This window comes from Atractosteus spatula, chromosome 1, assembly GCF_055471065.1.
Source record: "Atractosteus spatula isolate fAtrSpa1 chromosome 1, fAtrSpa1.hap1, whole genome shotgun sequence".
NCBI classification, from domain to species: Eukaryota; Metazoa; Chordata; class Actinopteri; order Semionotiformes; family Lepisosteidae; genus Atractosteus; species Atractosteus spatula.
Window position 1 is genome coordinate 51,319,714 of NC_142706.1, and position 7,929 is coordinate 51,327,642.

The 7,929-nt window shown below is 39.4% G+C and overlaps 1 pseudogene; it reads right to left on the reverse strand.

Moving 5' to 3' along the window:
- Positions 1 to 6,489: 6,489 nt before the first annotated feature.
- Positions 6,490 to 7,328, reverse strand: LOC148841244 (B-cell lymphoma/leukemia 10 pseudogene; annotated as a pseudogene).
- Between the last annotated feature and the right edge of the window lie 601 nt (positions 7,329 to 7,929).

Consider the following 7,929-nt stretch of genomic DNA (forward strand, 5'->3'; position numbering starts at 1 on the left):
CATTTTATATGCTCAACATAAACAGAAAGGTGAGACTGACAAACATCCACTCACCATGCAGCGCCCGCTGAGTTAGTGAAACTGAACTTTGCTATTTGGTTAACATGCAGAATAATTCTCATCAGTCATGCTGCTGACAAGGTTCTTGGCAATTCTGCAACAAGCTGTTTCTTTAATAGTGTCAACTAAACAGACACATGGTAGATTTAATGGTGTAGATGACAACAGAGACATTGTGCTTACCTGGGTTTTTTTTGCAAAAGGAAGTGTAAAGAAACATGCAGGCACTAGCCACTTGTAGAGGGAGTTTTAAGACAAACTGTTTCAAGTCACACAGGAGTAAATGAGTGACATAAAGAATATCAATCATTCCAACACACTTTTCTTCTTCTGCAGTGATGACTGAGAGCCAGCTTGCATATTTTCTCTGAAGCTTAATGACAAGGATCTGTATCTGTAGTATTTCTTCACTACTAGAATTCAATTCTCATGATAGCAGCCTTCCCTTTTTGAGACGTTTTGCATAAGGAGGAAACGTTCTTTAAATACCGGAGAGGGGTGCATGTCGCCAAAAGGACAGCCTTTGATGTTTCATGACCATTTTGTGTCACTACAGTTGTAGTAGTATATTTTTTTTAACCCAGTCAAAAATAACCACACTGTTCAAATTTGATTATAACAATACACACAAGACATTTAGGAGGTTTTGTGATCAATAAACGCATTCATTTCTCCACTTGAACTGATGGTGAAATCTCCACAGAATGTTCTACTGCCCTCTATAAGCTGCACCTGTCTATTCCTACCACCAATCCTCCCACTTGGTGAATGAACTTCCTAGTGCATATAACAGGTGCTCCACATGTTTGTAAAACCATAAACCTTCTCACGTCACTTATAGTTGTAGATGTATTGTAAGTAGGACTAGAAACGTACGTAGTCAGTAAAAATGCTGCCATTATTATCAGATTGGGTGTTGCCAGTGAAGTTTAGCTTATTTTGGCTAGGGTTCTGAAAATGCAGCTGTGGTATGCAGTTTCTGTCTGATTTACTGGAAGTAACGTGGATGGTGGATTCATCTACAAAACTAAAAATAATCCTGCAGTGTACGCCTTGATTAAAGGAATCTGTGCACACAGTTTCACTTATCCTCATTATAAGTTAGTGTTCATTTTCTTCAAGGCAACACAATGCATTCCTGGCTCACAATTTTTTTTTCAAAGTATCAGACGTGTTATCAGTAAGATAGCTCTCTAAATTAAGGAAAATCACATATGCTACAAAAAATAGGTTTTGTAGAATGATCAGAATTGCACGTGCAAAAGCTCATCATGCAAAACCTTTGGCCGCAGCTATAGAAAAAAAACTCCCTTCACAACTTTTACAATTGAATTTGTTTTTAAATTAATGATGTTTCTGAAACACTCTATAACAAATAAGCAGCAACAAGTTTTAAATGAGAAACTGAAGAAAATAAAAGGGTTGTAGATTCAGAAAATATGACGACACTTTTCAGAACTTCAGGAAGTTGAACTACTTTCCCAGGAAGTTGAGAGAATGACTTGCCTTCCTCAGTCACCTGACCTGATTGGCACAAACCAATTTATCAGATGATAATTTAAAAACCAGGAAGATAACATTTCCAAGGTTGTTCCAAATCTGCCATCTGGAGACCAAGAGGGATACTTTGTTCTGTGACTGCACATTTGCAAAATTATGTTTCATTATGTTTATGTTTCATTTGCAAAATGTTGTCACCACAAATGGGTTTGCGTACCAGAACTGTCACAGTTTTGCCATGCATTGCAGCAGAATATCTCATTGAACTGACCTATCCATACTTCACCAGCCTGGTGGCTGGAGCTGCAACCTTTGCAGATTCACTTGTGGATGGAGGTTGTAGATGGGTACTGAGCTTCCCCTTCCAAAATCCTCAAGATAAAGTCTGCTTAAAGCAAACACGCAGGGTGCAGGCACAGTGGAAGAGATTCCATGATGCAACAGAACCTTTAATTGAAGGGTTGAACAGGCAGCTTGATGACATGGTAGACTGAACAAATTATCTTCACAGATACAGGCACCATTTATACAGGCCATGCTATTGATATTCAGAGCCACAAGAGCAGAAAGGTTAGTTCTTGATTTTAAAAGAACTTCACGTGGTTTCTTCTTGTGCCCTCTGGTTCATGTTTCACTGTTCATGCTGCCGAATTCCACTAGGCTGACTTTGTCAATGGCTTTGAGGCTTTTGTGTACATTAAGCCGCCCTCCAATGTATGAGTTACAGTCCTCTACAACAGTGCTAATAGCTTCATTTTTCCACAGTACATACAAAAAAATGAACCAATACATGCAAAAGCATGTATATTTGATACTAAGATTTCATAATATACCAAAATAAAGCATTCCAGGTGTTTCATTTAATTTATCTACTGATACAACCGGATTTTGTGAAGCCGTTTTAGGGATCATCTGTGCTATGATGAAACTTGATGAAACTTGATGAAACACGGCACTTTGTGAAACCATGCTGGGGGGGTTCCATGATGGTGGGGAGGACTTGTATCTGGTCCTCTCATAATCTTCTCTGTTCAAGACTAAAGCAGTTCAGTTCCTTCAGCCTGTCAGTGTAGGACAGTCCTTCAAGCCCCAGAATGTACTCTTCTCTGGACTGATTCCAGAGCGGCAATATCTTTTATAACATGGTGCCCAAAATTGAACACAATATTCTAATTGTGCACTTACTTGTAGTGTGCTCTCTGAAGGCACCAGTTCTGTAGGGTTTGGGCATTTACTGGGACAATTATTAATTGTAGCAGTAAATCACAAAATTGATTCTTTTGATGGCTTTAGAATCCAACCATGCGATATAACTCAAACAACGCACACACACAGGTACTAATACACGAGGATACATTTATTAATACATAAAATATGCATGTAAACCTAACAGATCTTATCGTGAGGGTTATCAGAATACAAAAGATATATATTCATTCAGTTACGAAGAGTTACATATATCAAGAGGACATACGTTCAGTATATCATTCATTTAGACCGTTTCGTAATTGAACTTGGTTACAACTTCTACATTAGATACTAAAAACAAGTACATAACTCTTAGGAATTAAATTGATATCAACTGGTTGGGATAACAATTGAATTCTCGAGCTGTAATGCATTGAAGTTGAATACTCATCCAATCTCTGGGGATTCAGATCTCCTGCGGGCTCCCTGGCTCCGTGCCAGGCTGTGCTGTGCAGCTTGCGACAGTGCGCTGCTGATGCTCACTGACCGGCTAGTTAGTGTTGGCTTTAACTAGCAGAGTTTGTGCACAGGAGAAAAGATGACTGTGGGTCCCAGCAGGTCAGGAAAAGACCGGTTCGTTCCTGATGAAGCGCTAGTTCTGAATAGTGATTCAGCTGTCCACAGTTCCGACCTGTTCACGAGGCTTGCTGCTGATGCTAACCTCGGGTGGATCCTCGGGTTACTCTCTGGCAACCTCCACTCTAGACTCTTAGAACAAAGGAAAGTTCTGGCACTCGGACACACTGGCCATTCTGTGGTTGTCCGGGCTGAGTCTCAGGATGGGCAGAAGGCGCGCTGCGAGAATGTCCTGCCCTTGGGAGCCTTCTGCTCCTGGGCTGTCCTGCCCTGGAATTCTCCTTTGAATTCCCTTTAGAATTGTCCGAAAAAGTTCACAGAATTCAATTGGAGCTCTGTGTTGCCTGTTTTTACCTGGAGGAACTTCAGCTCATTCATTGGCTGAAAGTTCCATGGGCATCAGAGTCCCACGTGGGTTACTCGGCCCTACCAGTCCCTGATTGGTTGATCAAGGTGAGATATGAGTCATTTACTCCTGACACCTAGGAATGCAGTCCAGCTGTCCATCTGGCACTCCCTAGACAGATAGGCACCAATGGATGACCATTGATCATGATAGCCAGGCTTAGCTAAGTGCATCCCCCTTTGGGAGCTGTCCCTTATCAAAAGAAAACATCTTTAAATCAGCCTGCATGAATAGTTTCTCTGTGGCTGCACCACAGAGATGAAGGGAGAGATGAGGCCTCATTTGGGAAAGCACAGCAACACTTAATTCTGTCTTATTAACAAGCATTGCCGCTACAACTGCATTGCATAACATTAACATTCTTTGATTTAAATCCTACTTTTTTTTATAAACCAGCATTGTTTTGCCTTTTTCACTGCTTCTATACATTGTTTAGAAGATGTAAACAATATGTCAACATAAACAACTGTGCATATCCCTTTTACAAGAAGTCTCTTCATGCTCAGTGTTTCCCATTTTGTATAGTTTGTTTTCAGTAGCTGCATGTAAATTGGATCTCATTTGCTGCTTCTGCATGCCAATCCTCTTAATTTAGTCCCATCTGCAAGCTTAACTAGTTTATAGACTATTTCAGAATGTAGATCATTGTCAGACATTTAGAAGAGCAATGGACCTAGTGTAGTTCCAAGCTGTACTACACTAAATTACCACCATAATTTGAGTATTCACCCCTTATCCGTACTCTTGTTATCTATTTTCAATACACTCATTTTTTGCTGAATACTTTCAGCCTACAATTTTGGTTCATGAATACCTTTTACCAAAAGCTTACTAAGAATCTAAATACACAATGTCATATGTGTATCAAGGCCTTTATAAATCTTGAGCGCTCCTAGCGCCTGAAACATTTCTCCCTCTTCTACGCTGATACTATCCAATACTGATGTTTTTGTTCTTCTGCTGCAAGAGGCATGTTATTGACCTCATCCTTTGTAAATAACTGAGGGCAATACCCTCATTTAGTACATAAGCCATTTCCCTTTCATTGTCTAGAAACTTCCCATTTATGTCCAGGATGTTTAATTTCATTCTTAATGGTTCTTTGGCTATTGCAGTACAAAAATAACTTTTTAATTATTTATTCTTTTCAATTTCCCTTTTGGGCTTTTTAATTAAATGTTTCCACCCATGTTTGCAATTCATTGTACTCCTAATCTTTAATTTAGATCTTTGCTGTAAAAACTGTTGCCATCCATTTTCCACTGATTTAATCTCTATCCTGTCCCACTTCACTTTGTGTGTTTCATTTCTTTAAAGTCTACTTTCTGGAAATAATTATAATCATTTGCTTTTGACTCAACATGTACAAAATATACTTAAACATATTATGATCACAGTTCCCTAATGGGTCTCTCACTTCTGCCTCATTCAGTCTTGATTGTTAGAAAAGACTAGATCTACACAAGCATTTTCTCTCACGGGTGCTCTGACAGACTCTGACTGGGTAAGAAAACTGACATTAATCGTGTTTACCATTTCAGTTCCTCCTACAGACAGGGAAAGTTGAAGTCTCCCATAAAAATGACTTCTTCTATCGCACATGTATTTTTAAATTTCATTTTACAGTGTCGAATTATAACAAACATCTGTCAATGGTGGTCTATAGCATAGTCTTAACACTATACCTCTGGAATGTTTTCTAATTAGTCTGACCTACATACTGTAGATTGAAATTCCATCATTCAGACAATGCCAGTAACCTGTGGTGAACTTGCCGGGATCCCAAGTAAATGGCATAGTTTGAATGACAGGACTTAAATTAATCCATCCATCTATTTTCTAACTGACTCCTCCAATTCAGGGTCATCGGGGAGCTGGAGTCCATCTCAGGAAGCAATATGCACAAGGCAGGATACATCTTAGATGGGATGCCAGTCCATCGCAGGGGACACACAGACACAAACATAAATACACACACTCACACCTTGGGCAAGGAAACAAATACAAACACAGATCATACAAACTCCACAATAGTACCATAGTACCACAGGTCCAGAATTGAGCCCAAGGCATCCCAGTTCTGTGAGGCAGCAATGCAAACCATTGTGCCACCCAGAACATCAATGCAATTATTTGAATTCATCCTTGTGCATAATAGATCCTCAGGTAATCACCTAGTGTTGGACATATTGGACATGAACAGCTATTGTTTTTCATTTTCACAAATTAATAAAATGTCTTGTTAAAGTTGGCTAAAAGTTATGTATATATAGTACAGTATCAAATGAAACATTTTAAAGGAATTTATTTCCCAGCTTATGAATTCAGAAAAATTACAGATTTATGTTGCAGTAAACGTCTTAGCAATTTAAAATGCATAAAGGATAGTTTATCAAGAAAGACTGACAGACTACATGTAAGTTTAGTAGAATAAATACAGTACCTGTATTGCATTTGGTTAGTAAAGCCCAAGAGCATAATCAGAAATGCTTTTGGGTATTAGACAATGGTAAATATATATTATATTGTAATTCTTTGGTATTATTCAAGGAGAATAAAACATAATAATCCTATATAGCATTTTGGACAGTTCTAAATTAACCAAACATGCTAAACTAACACATAACTATAAATGCCATGTCCATAAGAACAATATTCAGAAACACAGAGCTCTTCTGAGAGCAATCTTTCCTCCTGTCAAAGCTGGCCACTGTCCCTGGTCCCAGTCAAAGAGGTGATCAGGGTGTGAGAATGGACATCACTGCTGGTTCTGCCACTTCCGGGGCTGTGACTCTGCTGGCAGGTCCTTGGGGAGCGGGGGAGCTCTGGAGTCTCCAGGTTTCGGGAGGCTGTTTGTGGTGGTCACGATGCTACGTCTGACTAGGGCTCCGACCTCCAAGCTGGACCCACAGGCTAAATTCATGGAAACAAGGTCTGTGGGTAGGTCTGTACTCCACTGGCCTGCTGAGTGGTACAATAAGGTGCTTGAGGTTGAATATCTGTCTTTATCATAGCCAAACTCATTAGAAAACTTGGTAATAGAATGAGTCCTCCCAGGTGAAGTGCTGCAGGACCATCCTGCTTCCACAGATTCGATCCTTTCAAGCTTGATTTTCTCAATTTCTTTGGTGATTTTTTGAATGATGAAATCCTTGGTCCCCATCCTTTGTATTGATTCAATCAGAGAGTCAAGACCGTTTGGGTTGTCGGCCAAATAATCCAGCATCCTTCCAGTCTTTTTGCTGTTCACGACTCTACAGTTAATGTCCTCCGTGTCCTCTTTGGTCAGAATCTTCCTGGAGCGCAGAAAATCAAAGTGTCTGTCAGCTATGATTTTGGCACACAAATACGGTCTCAGACGTTCAAGGGCCTTTTTCACCTCTGCCATTTCGTCCTCTGTTAGTTGTGGGATGTCCATTGTAAGATTATACAGATGGTCCTCTGTTAATGTTCATGCGTAGGAAAGAACTGCCGTGAGCACCAACTGTCAATTTTCAGACCTTTCTAGGGCTAGAGATATGATTACCTGCATATAAGTTCCGCACTTATTTCAAGAAATGCATCTAATGACAGCTACAGCAGTTTCCGCTTTTAAGCAATACCAGAAAGAGAGAAATGAAAATGACAGTAGTTCTTCTTTTTCTCGAACTATGTAAAACACAAACAATTAAGATGAAAAGTACAATATATATTGAAATTCTAATCTTCATATAGAGGTAGAAAACCAAATATCTAAAAGCAAAACATTTCAAGTTGCAAATTTAGCAAAGTTACAACCTTTTCCAATTAGAAATGGAAAAGAATACACTGGTGTGTGAGCTCCCTAATTTCTCCACTAAAGTCACATACTGTAATAGGTTTATTCCATGCTGAAAAGAGAAAAAAGAAGGAAGAAAGAAGGAACACCTAGCTAGTGTTAATATTTCTACTTCCTAGAGCTTCAAACCAAAGGATGTTTATTTACTTGTGCTGGGTGTGAGGTACACCTGGTTTACCTTAACTAAATTCTGAGTACACGATTAAGAGTGTCAAAAGTGTTGGATAAAAGACAGAGGTCAAAGAGGAGAAAGTAAAAAGAACAAGAGAAAAGACAGGAAGACACAGAACATGAAGTGGGCGCCAGTCAAGAGGTCCCTTTC